Consider the following 23,968-nt stretch of genomic DNA (forward strand, 5'->3'; position numbering starts at 1 on the left):
AATAAATGGTGGTGCCATGTGGGAGGCAGTCATATCCAGTGGAAGGCTCACAGTGGCCACTGAAGATAGCCTGTCATATCAGGGGATTAACGAGGTAGCTGGTAGGACCAGATCCTGAGTAAACACAAGAATCCCTCGAGGAATTCTGTGGGGGTTTAAAGGGTCCTGCAGTGAAAAGTGGTGACAAAGCCCAGTGAAGGTTATTTCTGGTTTACTTTAGAAGCAAAGAATACCCTTGTGTATGAACTATCCTCTAATGTCCTGTATCCCTTGGGAACTTCTCTCAGTTATAACAGCCTGAGCAGAGTAGGAATTGAGGAGACCAAAGCTTGACGTAAGTTTTGAACTTGGACTGTAATGATACACTGGGGTAACAACTAAGTTTACGAAAGTCAATTTACCAAAACAGAATCAGAAGAGTTTCTAAAAATGTCAGGTAGTTATTCTAAGATATCACTGATCGAAAGATATGCCATTACCTTATGAACCCCTAAGAAAGAAAAAAAAATGCCCATTCAAACTAAGATTTATAAAACACATCTTGATTTCAGAGGTGTTACAATATTTTTAGGAAAGCGTTACAGCATTGATGAAATATGGATTATAAAATACTCCATCTTTTTGTGGTTTTGATATATTGTTATATATCTTCAAGGAAAATACTGAAAGAGTTATTTTCCTGATGAGAGCAGACTAGTGGTTCAAGTTCCCTTGACAGGTACATCTTCATGGCAGAGTGCAGTCTGCTATCAAAGTTTCATGACACCATCTGTCAAGATCATTTTCATATAATTCCTTGCTCATTGATCAAATAATTTCATGTTCCTGGCACCCTTCTCCTCAGGGGAGAAAATGTGTTGAGCAACCTGCCTGAGTATTTCATTATGCTTGGCAGTCAAAACTTTTATTGTAAATTAATATATCAACATGTGATTTATACATTAGTCTCATATATTTCATGCATCTGAACTTGATCAACTCTGGCCTGATTCTCAACCTGCAAAGCTTAAGAGTCAAACCCTGGAGGAAAATGACTCCACATTACCATTACCATGGGAGGCTCTGGTTGAACAATAGGCTGACCTCTTTCTTTGTCAACTTAAAAGTGAAAATAGCACTTTGAGCAAGTGACTCTTGATCTATTCGACCATAAGATATTTGAGAGCTAAATGTGTTCTATTTACCTTCACATCTTCCAAGGGGCCCAGCACGATGCTCGGAACATTGCAGGCCCTGCGTGAATGTGAGAAGAGGGGATGGCTCTGCCTTTTCAGGGGCATCTTTCACATGTGCCTGGAGACCATAGTCATTTTATGTTGAGGGTGGAGTCTGGCAATCAGGAAGGAATCTGACAGAGAGTTTGTAACAGAAATTTTAATGTCCTGGAACAAAAAGAGAAATGGATAAGAAAAATAAAGATAACATTATCGCATTGTATTTCTAGATCTGTATTTTTATTTTGGACTAAATGTTCCCTAAATCTTTTGTTTTTTTTGTGAGGAAGATTCCCCTTGAGCTAACATCTGTACCAATCTTCCTCCATTTTGTATGTGGGATGCATCCACAGCATGGCTGATGAGTGGAGTAGGTTCATGCCTGGGAGCTGAACCTGTGAACCTGGGTCACCAAAGCAGAACACACAGAACTTTAACCACTCAGCCACGGGGTCAGCCTCCTAAATCTAATTTTTAAAGGTTGTCACCACCATTCCTTTTCTTCTTACAACATATTTAGAAAATTTAAGTAAATGATGTATGATAGACATTTTAATGTTCATTTTGAAGACATTTAATTTCAGGTACAATTAAACTAGAGATATCAAAGTCCAATTTCTAATTAATGCCACGTAGTTAAAGGAACACATTTGTTCAATTATATCTCCCAATTATTGATTACGAAGGAAATCAATACATATAATGCAATACATTGGCTTACTATTTTATGCTCATTTTCTTTAATAAAGCACATGGGATGGCTGAAATTACAGATGCTCCTTTTCCTTGGATGGATCGCAACCAAATATTTTGGAACATCTGGAATCTTTCACTCTGGAAAATATAAACAATAAAGGCATTTCTCAAATTTCATGTGTATGGAAGTTTGATGGAGGCCTAATGAGGGCTTTCTTCTTACCAGCAGAAGGCTGGCTGGTTAGTTGCCCAGAATCCTTGAGTAGTGGCATTTACCTATAGCCTCGGATTACCTCTCACCCTTTTGAGTCCAGTTGCTTGATCTTGTCTGGTTTCCATAGTTGATCAGACTCAGTGCTATTTCCCCTTCTTTTCTTTTCATTTACTCTTGAACCCACTGCAGCGGGCTGAGCCACTCCACTGACCTTGTTCTTACCAGGGTCACCAATGATCTTGTACAACTACATTTCCTAGCCTCATCTGCAGTTAAGTGGGGCCACGTAACTAGAGTGCTGATTAGTGGAAAGTGAGAAGTGATGTGTGCCATTTCTGGGCTTGGCCATTCCAACTTACTGCCCTCATGATTCTCCATGTGTGCTCTCTCTTTGCAGAGGATCCATTAGAAGACTTTAAGACTTTATGGAATGGCAAAGTCATATGATAGAAGAAACTTAAGTGCTTGAATAACTGCTCCAAGGTCTCCTCTCTCCTTCCCACCGACTGCAGCGAGTGTGATGTGAATAAGAAATGAAACTTTGCTGTGTTAAGCCATTGAGATTCGGGGGCACAAATCTCAGCGTCTTAACACAGTAAAGTTTCACTTCTTATTATTTGTTAGAGTAGTATGCTATTAGCCAGCCCTGGTGGTCTAGTGGTTAAGATTCGGTGCTGTCACTGCCACGGCCCAGGTTCGTTTCCCTACTGTGCAACCACACCACCTATCTGCCGGTTGTCATACTGTGGTGGCTGCCTGTTGCTGTGGTGCTGAAAGCTATGCTGTGGCTATTTCAAATACTGGCAGGGTCACCCATGGTGGACAGGTTTTTCAGCAGAGCTTCTAGACAAAGACAGACTGGGAAGAGGCACTCTGGCCACCCATTTCTGAAATAATTGGCCATGAAAACCCTATGAATAGCAGCAGATGTAGCTCTGGAAGATGAGAGGATGGTGCAAAGAGACAGGGCACAGGGTCACTAGGACTCCAGGGCACTAACAACAACAAAGTAAGCTTGTCACCACTACTTCCTTGGTTTCTGCGATGCTACACTCTCGCCTGAACACCCTCGTAGCCCTTCATTTTCTATTTTCTTGGACTTCTCCCCTACTCATTCCTAAAACACATTTTGTCTGTTTCCATGGCTTGCTGTTTTCTTTTTCTACATATGTTCTGTGAACAAGGCCATATATGCTCCTGGTCTACTTCTGATATGCTGATGGATTAGAGTGGTTAAAGGTGTTCCTAAATATTAGAAATAATTTTTACTAAATATGTATATACTAAACCTATTTATGCAATGTTTTACAAGGTTTTGTTTTAACTCCGATTCTGAAATCTTTACTGTCTGTTTCCTCATCTCCCTCATTCCCAGGTAAATTGAAAGTTGATTGTATCTTTTTGTCAGTTCTTTTATTGGATAATAAAAGCTTCTTATTCATTCAACTACTATTTATTGAACAGATGCAAGGAAATGTCTTATTCCTCTTTTTGCTGATAATGCCTAGGACAGTGCCTTGCACAAAGTAAGCAATTGCTAAGCGTTGGTTGAATTGAACAGAATTATTTATTGCACATCTGCTGTGTGTAAGGTTCTGTGCTGGGATTAGTGCGAGACAAAAATAAATATAAGGCTTGGTCTCTGTTTACCTCTGCATCTCTCTCTATGTCAAACATCCTCCTACCACTCCCCTCCGGCCCCCCCCAGTTAACACACATATTGTAATATTTGCAGTTCCACAAATAAGACTACCTTACAGTTTTGGTACTCAGAGGTGGGTCCAGAACTAGTGAGGTCCTAAGATAAATCCAAAACTTGATTTGACTTTATTACTAGGATAGTAGATTAATCAATATTTCATCTTTTCTTTTTGCCTGAAATTCAGATGCATTGGAATGTGGAGAATTACCTGTTTTTATCCAACATTAAACTGCATTTTCTTTTTGATTAGGTCATTTGAGACCACAGCTTACTTTGTATCTTTTATTGGGTAATTCCCTTCACTGAATAACTAATGGATTCACATATTGTGCTAACATTGTCAGATTTCAACATATTAACCATAGCCAGGTCTTGCTTTCCTTTTCTTTTAAAGATTCTTCACCAGGTGTATTTATCAGAGCATTAGTTTATTACAGTGGGTAGATGTGCTTTGTGCATTTTCTCCCAGGGTCAAACTGTTTTCCACATCTTGATTTTCATTCTCAACTGCAATTTCTTTGTAATGTCTTTAAATATTTTGGCACTGAGCCACCTAACTAGTCCTTGGGTTTTTCTAGTTGCCTGTATTCTTTTTTCATTTTGCATTACCTTATTCAAGCTTTCTGCCCTTACCAAGTTCTCTCCCACTCATAGAAAGTTTTTTAACTTCTATTTTGTTTATAAAGAGCTTCATCAACTATTGCTACTTTTACTATTACTTATACTACTGTTACTATTTCTATGGATTACATATTTCTATGTATTACAGTTTAGTTGCTGAATTCTAGTATAAACAAACAGCTTCATTAGTGAAAGAAATTTCTGATCACGGTTGAGCTCTAAGTAGTTCCGTTCGTTCGCTTGTAGTATGATGTCTGCACATCAGTCAATCAGCAGTGTACATTCGCAACAGAAGAGTTTTTGTCGTTGTTGGTAACTGCTTTTGTAGTGACGTAATGTGAGAATTTCCACAGTACATAATAATTTTATGTACTGTAAGTTCAATAGGAAACTGAGAATGTCCAATTTTAATGGATTCTGCAGATGAAATGATCCAAAGGTCACTCCCCTCAACTGACTGAAAATATATATACATTTATATTTTGTTTACTCATTTGTGTAAATAAAGAAGGAAAATTTGCATTTTGAAAAAGCCCAAAGAGCTCTGTGATGTTGAGATAATTACCTAACCTCTCTTTGCCTCGTTAGGTTGTAATAAAATTGAATGAGTTAGACCAAGGCTTGTTACACAGTAAGCACTCACAAGTGTTAGGTATTATTATTAACTAATGCAGCAAATATAAATATCTGTTGTTTGGAATCTATGTTTGCTGATAATGATGATGAAGTCACCGTCCTATAGGAAAGAGAATGTTTCTCATTCTTTTCAAATAAATGCAATTATAGTATACTCCTCTGAATGCCAATAACATCTTGAGGGTTTGGAGGAAAACAGTTTATGATAGCTGCTAAACTGACGAAAACATTTTTTTTTTCTTAAATGAGAAGACAGAGATTCAGAAAAGCCAAAGAATTTATTAAGGGAGGACTAGCAGATTCCTCAAGAACTTTTGGTTCATGTCAAACATGTTAGCAACTTCTTGTTTGCTCAGTTGAAAAGCAAAGAGAATAGCCCCTAGTCAGTGTTTCTCAAAGTGTGGTCTATGAGACTCCGTCCTCAGACTCCTGCAGTGGATGCATGATAAAAAGGAAGATTTCCAGAACTCTCTCGGGACCTACTGATTCTTTCCAGGGTTAATCAGTATTTCAGGGGTTTCTTATATAACTTTAATTTGGAGACCCATGGCACACTCAGCAATGCAGGGATAAAGCATCCTTACAGAATCGAACTGGCCCAAACCCAGGGCACCTTGTAGGGTAGCCCATTCGGCTAATTAAGATGCCACATTTGAGGCTTTGCCTGGCCATCAAGCATCTCCCAACAATTGGTCCCCTTAAGATCCAAAAACCTTCCTCTGCCCATTACTCTACAGTTGTGACTGGCAATCTTGAGATCTTTAGCTGTTTTCCTCAACAGGAGAAAAAGAGAAGGAATTCTGGCACGCCAGTGATTGTGGAAATCAAATATGGGCCTGTTCCACCTTAAAGGGCCTAGGCTTGTCTAAGTGTTTGGGTCTTGCAGAGTTTGGGCACCACCATATTTGGAGCGTGCCTACTTTGGGGCGGGAACCTCCTTGAGAGTGATTAGGTCAGCTCTGGGGGAGGTGACCTTGTTTGGTTTCTGGCACCCGAGAACAGTGGTGCACTGTTGCCGCTGCCTCCGTTTGTCTAATTGGCCCAGACGCTCCCCCGGCGCGAGGCCGCCCCAGCGCTCGTCGCCGGCCACCCCCGCGGCCCGCAGCCCGCAGCTCGGTAGAGGCGGGAAAGCCGCGCGCCTGCGCCGTGGGAACCGGGGCCGGAGGCGAAAAGCGGGGAGCGGAGGGGGGCCTTTGGAGCCTAGGAGCGTACAGAGCGGCGTGTGACGCGGGGACGCCGCGCGCTCCCAACGTCGCCCCGGTTTGACGCACACGGCACCAAACTGTGAGTTTCAGGGGTTATTTGGTCGGATTCACCGGGACCCGAGTGGGTTTCGGGCGTGTGGGCTGTGGCGGCTGCGGGACTGAGGGTGGCGACAGAACTTGGGGGACCCGGCCTTCGGCGCTCGGGCCCGGGGAGCGACGCCCTAGGCTGGGTCCCAACCATCCAAAAGGACGCATTTTGCCGCACAGGCTAAGATGGCGGCGGCGGCCGAGGAGGCGGAGTTGGTGCTGCACAAGGAGCCCGGGCCCCGGGTTCGGGGAGGCGGCGGCCGCGGCGGCCGCGGGGGGCGGCGGAGCCTGAGGTGAGCGGCGGTGGCCGCCGCGGGGCGGGACTCGGCGGAGGTGGGGGCACTTTTCCACGGCGGCGTCGGAGGATCCGGTAGCGGACACAAAGGGGCTGAGCTGGGCACTAGACTTGGGGGTTTTGTTTAGTCACATGAAGCCGAGCAGCCAGTGAGCGGTCGGGGGAAGGGGCCGAGATCGGGCGGCTTGGGGAGCCTGGCGGTCGCCATTGCCATGCACTGAGTAACGGGGCGGTCCGAGAGCAGTCACCAACCCCCGTCGTCGGGGCTGCTCGGTCTGGGCCAGGAGCGCCAGCTCTGGCATTAACTGTCCACACCCCTCCCCTAACGTGGGACCAGGACCGCATAGCCCGCCCCTCCCCCCGGTCTGCAAGATCTCGTGCCGCTAGGTGCCCGGGAGGTAACAGCAAGAGGTAAATCGCTCAAAGTGTGTGGGTTGCCAGGGGCTTGGTGGGTGTCCAGCTAAAGCTTTTTGCTTCTCCAGGTCTGATTCCCTGGCCTTTGTGTCCCTGGGAGCTTAATCTCTGCCAGACGAAAGCAGGTGTGCTCCACTTCTCCCGTGAACCTGAAGATGAGTTGTCCCAGACCCTTCTCAGTGATTGGAAACTTAGGTGGTGGAGCTAAAGGTTTCTTACCAGACTTCCGCAGACGACTCTCGTGTTGGGATCCATCCATGGTTTAGCACCATTAGTGGAAAACTTTTCTTGAACTGTTTTAAGTCATATTGACATAATTTTAGTTGTTACAGAACTTTTATGTTTAGACTTCAGATTTTGTGTGGTCGTTCAGAAGTACTGCACGAGGGGATAATAAACACAACCGGGGGCCTGAATGATGGTCCTGTTTTGTATACAACTTAAAAAGTTCAACCGCGATGCCAAAACACCATCATCTCTTCTGGCCATTCCTGACTAATGCCAGGCTTGTTGCATCTGGATGATAGATTAGATTTGCCTTAATAGTATATTGCTTCTCTGCAGTAGTTTAGTTACATTTTTTTGGTCCTTCAAGAAGGAAAGCATTTCAAAAAAAATAGACAACTCAAGTTACTCAAAGAAAGGAGACCTGCTCTTTGCCTTCAGTGCCATGTGTAAGTATCCAGGGAACTTGATGGCAGCAGTACTGCGTTGGTAGGTCTGGTAAGAAAAAGTTAGTTTTTATGAAGGAGTTATAATTTAGGAATTTCAATAGGTGAAACATGAAGGCTTGACTGGTATTAATGGAGTGATGTGTATATTGCTGTTAAAATCATGGCAGTGTAAGTTTTCGAATTTCTAACATAATGTAAAGTTATATGGCACTTACGTACTTTGTATATAGGTATTAACTGATATTTGAAGTACAAAATTTGGAAACAACTGTTTTGTTTTGGCCAGGTCACATTAACAAATTGATTGAAGAGATGTTTAAACACATTTAGATCACGAACTTTAGATCTCTGTTCAAATAGAAATTTGAACTTTTCAACATTATTTAAAACTTTCATTTTCCTTTTTTTCAGATATGTATTTTCCCCCTTCTAGCTTTTCTCCTAATAGAGAACAGTCTACTTGTATTAATGAATAGGAGATGTATTAACATTGACAAAATGTGTTACTGAATCATACTGTTTTACTCAGAGAACAACTATTCTCACCCTGTCTTTTACGGTATATTAAGAGCCAGAGATGATAAGTTAGTGGCATAATGGAAAATTGTTCCTCAGCTTCTACCCCATTGCTCTTTTCATTGATCACATTGCTGGGATGAGAAGGTAACTGTGTATAACTAATAATGGTTAAAAAGTAAAACAAAGGAGTGTGTTTGGGAATACTTGTTAATTAGGTACTATTATATTAAATAGAACTTCTGTGACAGTAAGAAACTTTTGTTTAAGGTGATATGGTTACTTAGTTTTTAAAGTGAAAGAAATTAGACTTTCAGTGAAACAAATTCAGATAGAAAATACATTTCAGGTAATTTCAGAGCAATTTTGCTTTTGAATTTTGAGGTTTTCAAAAAGCAGTCTTGACCCAGAAATTAAAAAAAAAACACAACAGCTTGATAAACTTCTTGGAAGGTTTGAAATAACTGCCATTACTACCAGTTATTACATAAGAAATGAGAGAGATACTGAAAACAGTGATGCTAGTGCCTTCCATTTTGTAATAGCATTGTGGTTGGATAAATGGACATGCCACTTACACTGGTCCTTGTTAAAAACAACTTGTTAAGTCTAACTACAACAATTACTACTGAGTAGTAGATCTGTAAGATCTGTTAGGAAATTCAACAAGCAGTAAAATCTGTTACGGTGGGCTCCCACAGTTATCTTTAATTGCTTTGGTTATCAAATTTAGCAAAACTAGTTAAATTGTCTTGAGATTTTAAAGCTTTTGTGGGTCATTTAAGGTGCATTTAAATTATTGATTTTTCTAAGGAAGTTGATAAACTGTTTCTTAATTTTCAACACTATGTATGTGAGTGGATTTAATTACACTTTAGTCTTGTGATAATTAGGATTACTCGGATTATTTTGAGTCTGTCACTTGCAAACATTAAACATTTTGCAGGTTTAGTTTGTCATTCAAGTTACAACAGGGAGAGTTTTGCTTGTGGTTGAATTGAGACTATTGGGTATCAGGAGGAGAAAAAGAAAGACTCAAGGACACTAAAAGTGGTGGGGAGACCTGCAATTTAGAGAAATTGGTTGTCAAAAAAGATAAAGTTCATCTTTCTCTCATCCCAAATGCACTGTTAGTGTTTAGGGTTACTTATTTAGACTCTTGTTTCAGGGTATGATTCCAAAGGAAAAGAATGGATCTTATTCTTGTAGGAATGCTTTTCTCGTGAGTACTTTTCAGGCAGATTGTAAGGCAGCTATACTTTGTACTGAATGCAGAAATTGGTATGATGAATTATCTAGCTCCAATTTTATAGAATACTAATTTTAGCAATCCTTTTAAAAAAAGTGTTTAAAGTTTTTTAAAATTAATAGCCCTATAAAATGAAATGTAAGAATAAAGATTGGCTACTATAATATTTTGGGTAGATAGTCAAATGAGCTGTAATTTTTTTACATTTATTTGTTATCATTAATCTCTGGTATAGAGAATGTCTGTTTTGTAGATGGAGAATCTGTAAAATTTGAAAGTTATGAGATGTACCATTGCCTGAAGCAGTTCTAGAAGTAGTGTCTTTTAATTTAGGTTTATTAGATATAGCTGCTTTTAATAGTGCAAACAATTTACACCCTTGAATTTTGAGAGAATTGAGAATAATCAAACTGGTTCTAGCACTAGCTCACCCTGCTGGTTGGCTAAAGTATTTCTCTTCTTCCCCCTCTTAAAAACAAACACACTCTTAACGATCATTTGAGACCCAGAAGGTAGAACACCAAATTGAATTCGTAGTCTTTCTTCAGGGAGATGGAGTCTCCATGAAAAAGGTGTTTTCTCATCTCTAGGGCTCCAGTTGCTCGACTGTTAAATTTAATTTTTTCTTAGATGTGTCAAAGTTGAACTTTGGAATTAACTATTCTCTGAATTTACTGAGAACTCTTATGTGATTATGGGGAGTTAGTATGTTTTTGTTCTTTTAAATTCAAGATAAGACAGCGTTTGAGAATTGAGAGATGGTAGCAAGAAAAACAAAAAGTGCTGTGAGATAACTTTCCAGGAGGAGAAAAGCAGAGGATTTCAAGAGGAAGAGAGGGAGGAGGATGCCAGGGTAAGAAGCAGCAGCAGTGTACACTTCCCTTGGATGGGGGAAAGTGAGACTAGGTTAAGATTAGTGTTTCTAAGAGATTTCCTTTGCCCTCTCTCTCTACTAATCTTTGCCCTACCTCTTCTGTCTGTAAGCTGTGGCCTTCCCGTTTCATTTGAGATTCGTGAAACTGTGATCTTGTAAGTAACTTTGTGAAAACTACAGATAAGTGATTTGTTCCTTGAAATTTAATTGTATTAACCTAGATTGTGATACAATTGAAGTTGGTTAGAGTAATAAATAGAGATTTTAGGGATTAAGCTTTTTAGTATGTAAGCCATTCATTGATGTTCAAAATACAGCTTTTAAAAAATTTTTTGTACAAAGAAACTTAAAGTATGCTGTGATCCAAACGGATAATTTAAAATAAAAAAACCTAATAAAGCGTTAGGATTAAAGTACTTTACAGTTTACATAGTATATTTACCGGTATTGTGTCAATTATTTATCTAGTTTTTATAAAAGCTAACAGTTTTATCTTTTCTTCCATGGTGTTCATCGTTTTACTTGAAAACTTAATGCATATCTTTTTCATCAGTTTTTTGAGGAAGATGTTAAATATAACTAGTACTTTCAAAACATCATTTATTGGGGAGGGGGTGATTCCCAATTATTGTTGAATGGTTTGTGAAGGTGGATAAAAGCCTTTCCAAAGTTAGAATTAATTGCCCGTTGCTTACTGTTGACTTAGTAAATATTATACACACACATAAACTCATATATACATGTGTATATATACACACCCATGGAAAATCATGGTTGCATTTGTAATTATCTGTATATAAATAAAGAGGCAGAATGAGATAAAGTTTAAAAGTGTAACCTTTGAAGTAAAACTAGTGGGGTTAAAATCTAGCTGGGTGAGTACTATGCAAGTGGCTTTAACAATAATACCATCTTCATAGAGGTTTAAGGTGTACATTACATAATTCATGTAAAGTCCTTAGCTTTTTTGGTACACAGTGAATGCTGAGTAAATGTTAAATTTTAGAATAATAATAATAGCTATTATTATTACTCTTGTTTTAATTATTTTTTCTACACTAACTTGAAATTTTCACGTGGAGTGATTGGGAGTTGTATACTTTTGCTAATGTTCTGTTTTTAGACACATGTCTGCAGAGTCAAGGTTGTTATAAAGGAAGTCAGAGGCAGGCATCAGAGTGTGTGTACCTTTTCCAGGTCTAGCAATAAAAGCTATAACCATGTTTAGTATTTCAGGAACACATTTCGTTTATGACTGCCAGCTGATGAAGAAATGCACTTGGGAATGAGTGCATTTTAGTGAAGTTATTTCCCAACCAGTGTGTTGGTTTGTCTTTGTTACAACATCCTGGATTTCTTCACTCTCCTTTAAATTTTTTGACCAGGAGGATGGTGGTGACCATTAGTAGAGAGAAGAGAGTGAGTGGGTACATGTATTTGTATGTAATGTACGTAGAAACCCCAGATGAGAGTGAGAGGCGGCTTCCACAGTAGCCAGGTTGAGGAGAGGCATGTTATCTTTCGTTGCTTAGTCTGAGTCAGGGGAATTTCCTTTTGCCTTTTTCCCCTCCACACTTTTCTTTGTTTTGTATATGCCTGTGCTGGTATGGTCTGAAACTTATTTCCCCTTTTGAGTTTTCTTCTACCACTTACTTACTCCCCCCCAACACAAATTTTAAGCTTTTAAAAACAATTGTAAAAGACAGCTAGTAAAAGTAATTTTAAGTTCACATGAGGAGGGCTGTGAGTATGAAATATCAGGAGTTTCATATATGCTTAAAAAATGTTTTCAGCAGTTTGGAAAATGAAGGGGGGAAACGTCACCTATAATCTTATCACCATTATATAATCATTAGTATTAAAGGAAAGGGAGATGAGACTGACATTAAGCATCTACTATGTGTTGCTTGTAACAATACTGTGCATATTCCCATTTTACATGCAAGGAAACACACTCAGGTCACAAAGATAGTAAATAATAGAGCAGCCAAGTTTGAATCTTGGTGTTGTCTTGATTCTACAGATGAAACCTTTCTATTCTGCCTTCCTTTCCTTTCTTTCTATATATCTATGCTTTAATCTAATTATATAATTTGTAAGTTTTATCTCCTAGTTATAAAAGCGTTTTTCTGCCTATCCTTATTTCAAGTGGTGTCTTATTGCCCGCATTGTTTATTCATACCACCAAATAAAGGTTCTTTGTCTTGGTTGCTGGACATTGGTACAATGATATTGGTCAAAATGGCAGCTGCCTTTTTCTTTAGTGAGTAACTGAGATGAAAAGTAATGTAGCTTAATCAGAACTAATACTCTGGGATTAGCAATGCTACAGGTTTAATAATACTATCTGTCCTTTCTGGTGGGACCTTTAACTCAAAATTGTGTATATCTAAAATGTGGGTGACATTTTTGGTTTATAACCATCTGAAAACAGAACTTCTGTTATACTTTTATAGTTTGAAATACTTTAAGCTTCCTTGTTAAAAACCTTTAAAAAGTGATACTGAAATTGAATAGGTACTTAAATCCTGTTTAGTTACTTTTAGTAATTTCTAATGTAATAATCTTTAATTCATAAAAGGAAAAAAAGCTTAATATTGAATTCCTGCACTCATTGAGTAGATGATATATATTAAAAGATAATTTGTGGGGCATTTATAAATAGATTGTATAGGTTAGCACTGCCCAATAGAAACATGTTGAGCCACAAATGTAATTTAAAATTTTCTATAGCCATGTTAAAAAATAAAAAGAAATAGGTAAAATTAATTTTATTAGTGTATTTTATTTAACTCAGTGTATCCAAAACATTATCATTTCAATATGTAAACATGATTGAGATATTTTACATTGTTTTTTTCCACACCATCTTCAAAATCCAGTGTATGTTATGTACTTAAAGCACATCTCAATTCAGACTACCCAGACTTCAAGTGCTCAGTAGGCACATTTGGCTGCCGTATTGGGCAGTGCAGATATAGATAGTAAGTTTTGTACTAATGTGGAGAAAGGATAAAGTAGAAGTTGAACTAAGCCTTAATAAAGGATAGCTGAGAAAAGAGTGTGCTGAGGGAGAACATTCCTGAAAAGAAGTGATGGGAATTACAATAGGAGATAAAATTTGAAACCAGATGATAGAGTGGCTTGAACCCAGTTTGGGAAATTTGGGGAATGTGTGTGTATGTGTGTGTGAGTGATATGTTGGAGGGTGCGCAATCCATGTCTTGTACACAAGTGCTTGATGAATATTGAGTTAATATTTAAGTGAACTAATATGAGGCAGAATAAGAAAACCGCTGGAAGAATACTTGTATGGTGAGTGTTCTAAGGGGAAAGGGTTGCACTTAGGGGATATTGGTATTCTGTGACTAGCAATATATTGGAGAATGATCAAAAAGGATAAGAACTGAGAAAAGGTTTTTAGATTTGACCACTATTGGTGACTTGTTTTTAAATGTTTTATTTAGGTATAACTTACATCCAGTGAGATGCACAAATCTTGTGAGTACAACTCAATGAAATTTTACATATAAATACGCCCAGAAAACTACTACACAGATCAAGATATATAACATTTTCTGCACTGAAAAAAGTGCCTTGTGCACCCTCCTATTAATTCCCCCTCACAGAAGTATTCTGACCTCTATCATCATAAATAAATTTGGCATATTTTTGAACTTGCTTATGGCATATTTGTCCTACTTTCCAAGGGTGGTGAGAACTGATGCTTGAATCTGTCTCTTTTCTAGCCTTGTTTGGCATTGCTGTGTGAATTTGGAGGTAAATCAGATGATAGGTAGTTGGTACTAGGGCCCTTCTGGTTTTTTCCAGTGTGGTTTATGCCAAGGTCCTAGAGATGTTTCTTAGTTTTCGTTAATAACCCCTTAAGGTTAGTTTTATGACTACAAAATTTGTTTAGAATGCAGAGATTTGAATTGCTTCCACAGATAACATAGTTGTCTGGCTTGCTTTCATTACAGTATTTGCTAGGCAAATAGCCAAGAAGTAGATAGAGGAGGTCTTGGATTGCCTCCTTATATAGATGCCTTTTGGATCCTCCTTAATAGTAGCTTCTAGGCGTTATGTAACTTAGCTTTCAGGCATTTCAGGTTACTTAATAAGGTATTTGAGTATTTCTGATTGTGGTTGTAGGGGTAGTTAATAAATTGATGTAGTTCTGTTTAAAGGTAAGTATCCACTTTCAACCTGAAAGATTTTGACATTCATTTGTGTATAAAGAACTAGCATGTTCCCTTAAGGACAGTTGCACAAAAGTTTGAATGGTTAAAATATGTGAAGGCGGGGCTGGCCCTGTGGCGCAGTGGTTAAAGGCGCACGTTCTGCTTTGGTGGCCCAGGGTTCGCTGGTTCGAATCCCAGGTACAGACATGGCACCGCTTGGCGAGCTATGCTGTGGCAGGTGTCCCATGTATAAAGTAGAGGAAGATGGGCACGGATGTTAGCTCAGGGCCAGTCTTCCTCAGCAAGAAGAGGAGGATTGGTGGATGTTAGCTCAGGGCTAGTCTTCCTCAAAAAAAAAAAATCTGTGAAGGACACTTTATAAACTGAAAACTGAAATGGAATTATTAATCATGAATTTCACTTACAGTGCTTGAATCAGTTTTGTTTTTCAAATGGAATTAATGGTTACAGCTTTGTTCTTCATAAGAATTGAGCTCTTATTGTAGTGTAACAATTGGTGCCTTGGTGAGAAAGATTTATTTTGATATATGTATTATAATAAAGTTTTAAAATGTACATAACCATAAAAATATGTATCTTCACATTCTGGTGTGCCTAGTTTTGAGGAATAGATGTGTTTTGTAAATTGTGCAGAAATAGACATGAAAATACTTTCTCATTAACTTTTGGATTATGAATGCTTTTGAGTCTATGAATGAAAATATTTATATAAAGATGTTTTAAATTTATAATGTTTGCTTAATATACTCTTGCTGCAAGAATTTTAATAGTTGTCTTGAAGAAATAAAACCTTGTCTGTCAACTTTTCTTATGTAGGTTTTGTGTTTGTGAAGTATAGAGGCTAAAGCAAAATTGGTTAAATTAGACATTGAAAAAATTTATCTACAAAACATTAAGACTTTAATACCTTTTTTGGGTTAGATTTAGAAAGTCACAAAACAAAATATTAACAGCTTTAAGAGATGACTTGTATGTGTAGAAAAAAATACATTTAAGGGTATATTTATTTTTGTGTTTTTTGACAAAAATGAATGTTATATTTGGATTTAGTTTTGGGAGATTTGATTTTTTGTATTCAGAAAAACCTTGTTTGTATGGTTGTATTTTTCCTCAACCTTCACTTATTTTAATTGGATTAGTTATTATAAAAAATTCTCGGTACCTCACTAAGAGTAAGAGTGCAGATGTACAGAGCAAAGGATATGGTTCCTGTGCCAAAGAGCTCGTGATCTAAGGCACAACTTGAAGAGCGGTTAATGAAGAAGCATTTGAATTACTGAGCTGACACAAAGTAATATGAATGGTGTGTAGTAAAACTGGATTAATTAATAAAGCTTCTTGGCAAAAATAATTTTTTATCTAGATTTTGAAGAAGTGGCATATATAGGTTGGTGAGAGGGAAAGGAATATCAGCTGGGGGGAAAGGTATGTTAAAAAGCACAGAGATGGGAATGGTGGAATGCAGTCATTTTCCTTGCTTGAAGTAGAGTCTATTTTAGATTAATGTAATGAAAACTAAAGTTGATAAGATTGTGGTCTGAGCTAGAGGAATCTAAAGTTTGGATAAGAAAATAGAAATAAGGAGTTCTGCTGATGGCCATTGAAGAGAAATACATGAAGAAAAATGAGAAGGATTAGTAGCCAGATAGAACATAATTGGAGAAAAGATTGAAGTGATGAAGGTCGTGTAGAGATTATTATTTTGGTGGGTGAGTGGGGAAGGTATGTGAAGAGTAAGGATGGGCAATTTTAAAATAAAGCAGGTGAAATATGTGGCTCCTAACTTTGTAGTGCAAAGTTGGGATAAGAGTAGAACAATTTTATCATCTTTTGGTATTGACAATAAATTTACTTGGACATACAGTTTGCAAATAAGTTATTAACACTAATTGAGGTACATCTGCCTTGTTCTATAAAAACTGATGAGCTTTTATTTTTTAAGTTTGATTTGAAAACTAAGTAAAACCCAAGGAAGTTACACTATAGTGGTATTTTTCAAATTGCTAGTACTTTGAACTAAAAAAAAATTTGAGATGAATAGTAAGAAGAGCGTGTAATTGTGCTGTATTTTGAGTTATAATAGTACTTTTCACCATGGTTTAAGAGATGTTCTAGTTGGTATAGGAGTTGGGGAAAAAAGAGATGATAAAAATTAATAATCTGGACTACCAATGTTTAAATTTGTTTTAAAATGAATACTTCTTTTAAAATATAGGAATAGTTGAGAACATACTGCTTTTATAGGGGAAAAAAGATTCCTAAAATATATATATAAAAATATATATTCCTAAATATATATAGAAATATACATTTGTTACTTAATTTATACATATTTATTATTCTTACATAGAAATTTATGTTCCTAAAATATAGTTTCTAGTATAGAAGAATTAGAAAAATAAGTTATACAAGTAAAATAATTTAAAAGATCTTTTTCTGCTTTTTTTTAGAGTTAGTAAATAGAACAGAGTTTGGGAGTTAATAGAGTCTTAGAGTTTTAATATAGTATGTAAGCCTTATTTTAACAAGTTTGTATTTTAACCATTCTTGCTGTTAATATAGACTGAACTTCAGTTGGTAAAGAAGTTAGGTTTCTGGCAACGTGGTAAAATAGGGAGGTAGATTTGACTCCATCCATTTTACCTGTTGAGGCAAATCAGCTAAAACAAAAGAGAATAGGTTGTCCCCTACGATCAATGAGAAATAGAGATTTTATCCACATCTCTGAAATTGGGAGTTTCTGTGTAGATAGTATGGACGAGAAGGGGTGACAGCAGAACTATCTACTGTTCCCTGGTTATCCTGATGAACTAGTGGTGTGGGAATAGGAAGCTTGCCTGAAAACCCTGCTCTGAACCTCTTTTATAAATGGTTCTCAGCTTATACCTATTTGTGGCTGCAGTCTTCTTGGAAATAGACCCATCCCCACCTGTGTACGCTGCCTTGGGTCTCTGCAAGCTGAGAACCAATGAAAAATCACTACATGCATGAGGAGAGGCAGCAGTTTGAAAGGGGTGAGGACTCGGAAACCAAATCGACTATTCCATATACATTGATCCTACTGAAACAGCTCATACAGGAAAGAGGTGGAGGAGATAGAGATAACTTTCGGTGGCTGTGATGGACCCAAAATCTTATGCTGTGTCAATGTGAATGTCTTAATGCTGGCAGTGCCATTAACAGTGATAGAAATGGCATCCTAGTAGCTGTCCTTTAATGTGATATTGCTTACCTAACCTCCTGGTTCATTTTATTCACCAACTTTCCTGTCAAGTTTGATTTCCCGATACTCTTCCAACAGGTTTTTCTTAATTTAACTGGAATTGATTTCTTACCCTCTCCCCTTTACAAATTGGGTTAAAAATTCATGCTGTGTGGTTTTATGAGTTTTATCTAAGTCAAAATGACACAAAAATTGAAAATAAAGGAAGGGCAAAAATAATACTAAAACTTGCAAATTTCATTGATATCAAGCAAAGAATAAAACCTTTCTAGGCCAAACTTTTGAGTGAAAAAGTTTTTAATTAATAAAAAGTTAGGACTACTAAACAGTATCAGGCTTGAACTTTTGTGTGATAAAACTCAAATAGCATTGAAACATATGAATTATAGATTCTTTAGAGAAATTGATAACACCAGTTTCTTTAGGGGATTTTGTCTCTCAGAATTTAATAGATCAAGTAAAAATTAAGGCTGTGAAGTTTTTTTTTTTTGGTGAGTAAGATTGGCCCTGAGCTAACATCTGTTGGCAGTCTTCCTCTCTTTGCTTGAGGAATGTTGTCCGTGAACTAACATCATGCCAGTCTTCCTCTATTTTATATGTGGAATCCTGCCACAGCATGGCTTGGCGAGTGGTATGTAGATTTGTGCCTGGGATCTGAACCCACGAACCCGAGGCCGCTGAAGCAGAGCCTGCAAACTTAACCACTATGCTACCGGGCTGGCCCCAAGGCTATAAAGATTTTGATAGCAGTATACTTTATTTAATAGATGTATGTCAAACTTTGTTGCCAGTAGAGAATACACGTTCTTTTCAAATTCCTGTGAATTTTAAAAAAATTATCTTGGGCTTCAAAGAGAATCTGAAATTTTAAAACATAGTGATTGTATAGACCAATATTTTTTAACTACAGTTTAGTAAAACTAGATGTTAAAGCCAAAATGGTTGTAACTACTTGGATGATTAAAACTCTGTGTCCTATTGGAACTTGAGGTTAAATTTCATACGATTTAGCAATGAACAACGAAGGACATGACACATAAAAAAAACATCAAATATTAAATGAATATTCATTTAAACATGATAGATTAAATAAGCATTTACTTTGTTATCAATCCATACTAGAATTATAGTAATGGTTTTAAAAAAGGCATAGGATATCAAGGACAAAGAAAACTGGAGAGTTGATCACAGAAGTAAAACTTTGAAAGCTGGATAGCAACAAGTGGTAACTAACTTTGTATGTCTCAGAAACAGAATTTTCTGCTGTTGGTGGGGAAGGCCTAGAGTTGATGCTGTAGGGCCCTGGGATGCTTTAGGAATTGGTGTACCTTCAGGAGTTTCAGGTACCTTGAAAGAATTGTCTAAAAGTTTGTAATAACAAGTAAGCAACACTCTTGGTGCCAGGAAAGGGTCTTTTAGCTTTATCCAGGTTTCTGTGATATTAAGAGGAAAGATCTCTCTACTTGAGATCACTAGGCACAGCTCAAGTTAAGAGTGTCATACTGAAAAACAGTTGAGTAGAAATCTACGTGTTGAACTGGGAACCATCCCCAACCTCTTTCCACCTCCTAGTTCTGTCAGGTTCCTAACCCCAGATACGAGGTTGGAAGATTCATTCTGTTAGAGCAAACTAATGGTCAGGAAAAAAGACCAACAGATAATAACGCATGAGGGCGTATCCACCAAGGAAATGGCCCAGACTGATCATTTTACAGTGACACCTAACCATTAACATAGAACTTTTAGGTAACTTTTAAGTGTTTTATTTTAAAATATGAGATTAAGGATCATTAAACGACGCTTATGACATTGTGAAGATGTGAAGATTTGAGGATAACCTCAGTATGTAAGAAAACAAGGAAATAGAAACAATTCACGAAGACAACTTCTAAAAAATTACTGATATCTTTGGATGTAAGAGGGTAATTGTTTCTTTGCAACAAGGATGCTATAAAATCCTTGGAACCTTTGGAACAAAGGATGCTATAAAAAAGCACTTCTCAGGAAAAAAGAGCTCTTAAATATTTAGCATATGAAATACTTAAAAGGGTTGGAAATATGGACTATGGAATACAGAAGAGTTAGAAATTTAAAATACTAAATGCTTAGTAGAAAGTTGGAGGATAAAATTGAAAAAATCTCCCACAAAGCAGGACCAAAAAAGATAGGAAGTAGGAGAAAGTAAGAAAATTAGAGGATCACACCTGACAAGTTCAACATGTGAAAAATAAGAATTACAGAATGGGAGAAAGTGGATGGAGGAAATTAAGAATAATTGAACAAAAAACCTTGAGTTTCCTCATTTCTGAAAGGACTCACAGGAATCCTCAGCATAGTGACGAGAAAAAAGAACTACATCAAAGTACATCATGGTGAAGTTTCAGGCACCAGAAATAAAGGGAACGTCTTAAAAGCTTTCGAGTATGGAGTGTGTAAAAAGAGATTACGAGCCAGTGACATTGGAAAGTCATTGATAATGGAATAATGCCTTCAAGATCTTTAAGGAAAGTTATTTCCAAACTGCTAATTCTGTAGCTTTCCAAGCTGTCAAATGTGGGAGTAGGCTAAAAGTATGAAACACATGAAGGTGTTAGAATATTTACTTCAAATGCGCTATATCTCAGGAAGTTACTAGAGGACATAGGCTCCATCAAAATGATGGGGTAAATCAAAAAGAGGAAGGATCCAGGAAATAGGATCCAGTACAGGAGACAATGCCTAGGATGATGGTGAAGGGAGATCCAAGGAAGGTGGCTATGCAGCAGGTCTGAAGAGTAATCAGTTTAGATTGGGACAGGAGGGCAAAAGAATCTGGATGAGTATGTCTTTAGAAAAACACACAGATCCAAAAGAAATAGAGGGGATTTTTGTGACTATTCATAAAAAGCATTTGTAGTTTTGTTTTTCTGTGACATCTGTCCGGTTTTGGTATGAAGCTAATAATGGCCTCATAAAATGAGTTAAGATGTGTTCTCTCCTCTTGCATTTTTCAGAAGTTTGAGGATCGGTGTCAATTCTTCTTTAAACATTTGGATTAAAGGTTAATTTCACCAGAGAAGCCATCTCGTCCTAGTTGCTTTCTGAGAAGTTTTTTCATTACTCAGTCTCTTTACTTGTTACAGGTCTATTCAGATTGCCTATGTCTTCTTGAATCGGTTTCAGTAGTTTGTTTTTTTCTAGAATATTCGTTGCCATACAGTTGTTCCTAGTGTTCCGGAACAACTAAATACTAAAAAGGAAAAAAAAATTGTTTTTTCTCATTATAAGGTCAGTAGTAATGACCCTCGTTTCATTCCTGATTATAGTAGTTTGTGTTTTTTTCCTTTGGTCAGTCTTGTTGAAGGTTTATCAATTTTGTTGATAATTTCAAAGAACCAGCTTTTGGTTTCATTGATTTTTTTCTCTGTTATTTTTCTGTTCTCTGTTTCATTTATTTCTGCCTTGATCTTTATTATTTGCTTTGTCTGTCTGCTTTGGGTTTAGTTTGCTCTTTTTCTGGTTTCTTGAGGTGGAAGCTTAGGTTATTGATTTGAGATCTTTTTAATGGAGGCATGTATAGCTGTAAATTTCCCTTTAAATACTGCTTTTACTTCATTCCATAAGTTTGGTGTGTTGTGTTTTTGTTTTCATCTCAACATATTTTGTAATTTCCCATGTGATTTCTTCTTTGTCCTATGGTTATTGGGAGTTTGTTGCTTCATTTTCACATATTTGTTAATTTCCCAAATTTCTTTCTGTTATTGATTTCTAGTTTCATCCCATTGTGTTTGGCGAACATACTTTGTGTGATTTCATTCCTTTTAAGTTTATTGAGAGTTGTTTTATGGCCTAACATGTAGTCTCTACTGGAGAAATGTTGGCTGTGCACTTGAGAAGAAAGTGTGTTATGCTGTTGTTGAGTAGAGTATTCTGTAATTGTTAAGTCTAGTTATAGTATTCAGGTCTTTTGTTTCCTTCTTGGTATTCTGTCTGGTTCTGTTATTGAAAATGAGGTATGTAAGTCTCCAGTTATTTTTGTTTGTTTGCTTTTGTCTGTTTCTCCTTTCAGTTCTATAGTTTCTTCTTCATATATTTTGAGTCTTTGAGGAATATATGTTTATAATTAATATTTAATTCTTGATGGATTCACCCTTTTATTATAAAATGTCCTTTGTCTTTAGTAACAATTTTTTTCTTAATGTCGGTTGTGTCTGATAAGAGTATAGCCACTTCAGCTGTCTTGTGGTTATTGGTTGCATAGCATATCTTTTTCCATCCTTTTACTTTCAACTTATCTGAATCTAAAGTGTCTCTTATAGACAGCATATAGTTAGATTGTATTTTTTTACCCAATCTGCCGGTCTCTGCTTTTTTATTGAGATGCCCAGTTAATTTGCATTTGTAATTACTGATCAGGTAGGATTTATGTCTGTCAAATATATTGCTATTTGTTTTCTGTATGTTTTAAGGGTTTTTTTTTGTTGTTGTTCCTCTGCTGTTGCCTTCCTTGGTGCTAAATAGATTATTTTCTAGTACCATTTAAATCCCTTGTTGGTTTTTTCAGCATATATTTTTTTCATTTTCTTAGTGGTTGCCCTGGGAATTACAGTTAATAACTTTATTTCAATCTAGTTCAAATTAATATCAACTTAATTTCAATAACATACAGAAGTTTTGCTCCTATATAATTTCACTCCTTTCCCTTCTTTTGTGCTATTGTCATGCAAATTACATCTTTATATGTCTTTTAAATCAGATAGGAGGAAAAAAGAGTCACAAATTTAAACTGTGTTTTATATTTACCTGTCTAGTTATCTTTACCGTGCTCTTTATTTCTTCAGGTGGACTTAAGGTACTGTCTAGTGTCCTTTCATTTCAGTCTGAAGAGCATGCTTTAGTATTTCTTGTACAGCAGGTCTGTTAGCAACCAATTCTCAGTTTTTGTTTATCTGAGAATGTCTTAATTTCTCCTTCATTTCTCAAAAGTGGTTATAGAAGTCTCGATTGACAGTCTTATTTTTTCAGTACTTTGAATATGTTTTCCCAATGCCTTCTGGCCTCCATGGTTTCTAATGAGAAATTAACTATTGATTTTATTGAGGATCTCTATATGTGACTGGTTGCTTATCTCTTGTTTCTGTCAGGATTCTCTTTGTTTTTGACAGTTAGATTTTGATGTGTCCAGGTGTGGATCTCTTTGAGTTTATCCTACTTGTATTTCTCTGAGCTTTTTGGGTTTTAAATTAATGTTTTTTTTGTTTTTTGTTTTTTTTTGCTTGAGGAAGATTGTCCTTGAGCTGACATCTGTGCCAATCTTCCTCTGTTTTGTATGTGGGACACTGCCACACCATGGCTTGATGAATGGTCTGTAGGTCTGTGCCTGGGATCTGAACCAGTGAACCCTGAGCTGCTGAAGTCAAGTGTGCAAATTTAACCACTGTGCCACCAGGCTAGCCTCTTGAGATTAATGTTTTTAATTAAATTTGGGGGACTTTTCAGTCATTATTTATTCAAATATTCTTTCTGTCCCTTTCTACCCCACTCTTTCTGGGACTTCCATTATGTATCTGTTGATATGTTTATAGGTGTCCCTCAGGTATCTTAGATGCTATTCTTTTTTTTTTCCTTTCTGTTCCTCAGAATGGATAATCTCAATTGACCTGTTTTCAGATTCACTGATTCTGCCTTCTCAGATCTAATGCTGAAACCTTCCAGTGAATTTTTCAGTTTAGGTATTGTACTTTTTAACTCTAGAATTTCTATTTTGTTGTTTTTCATGATTTCTATCTCTATTTGTGAGACATTCATCTCATTCTTTTCTTTAGTTCTTCAGACATGGGTTTCCTTGACTTCGAACATGTTTCTTTGAACATGTTTGAAATAGCTGATTTTAAAACTTTGTTTAGTAAGTCCAATGTCTGGGTTTCCTCAGGGACACTATCTCTTGACTGTGTTTTTCCCCCATGTGCATGAGCCATTCTTTTCTTGTTTTTTTCTTTTTTTTAATGTCACTTTTTGTTGAAAGGTCTACATTTTAAACAATTTCGCAGCTCTGATAATCAGATATTCTCCTCTGGCCAGTGTTTGTTGTTAAGCTTGTTTAGTGGTTTTTCTGAACTAATTCTTTAAAATCTGTATTCTTTGTCATGTGTGGCGACTAAAGTCTC

The 23,968-nt window shown here is 37.1% G+C and overlaps 1 protein-coding gene across 17 annotated transcripts in view; it reads left to right on the plus strand.

The window, feature by feature from the left end:
- Positions 1–5,984: 5,984 nt before the first annotated feature.
- Positions 5,985–23,968, plus strand: part of ZNF644 (zinc finger protein 644) — a 118,364-nt gene continuing 100,380 nt past the window's right edge. For 2 of the 17 annotated variants that reach the window (XM_023641680.2, XM_070267315.1), the window contains exons 1-2: positions 6,030–6,367; positions 7,153–7,758. The gene's annotated coding sequence lies outside the window, so the exon portion shown is untranslated. Of the gene's footprint in view, positions 6,669–6,842; positions 7,082–7,152; positions 7,759–23,968 lie in introns of those variants that run through there. The other 15 variants (XM_070267312.1, XM_070267320.1, XM_023641682.2 and 12 more) reach the window with 10 other exon arrangements.

The sequence above is a fragment of the Equus caballus genome, chromosome 5, assembly GCF_041296265.1.
Source record: "Equus caballus isolate H_3958 breed thoroughbred chromosome 5, TB-T2T, whole genome shotgun sequence".
Classification (NCBI taxonomy): domain Eukaryota; kingdom Metazoa; phylum Chordata; class Mammalia; order Perissodactyla; family Equidae; genus Equus; species Equus caballus.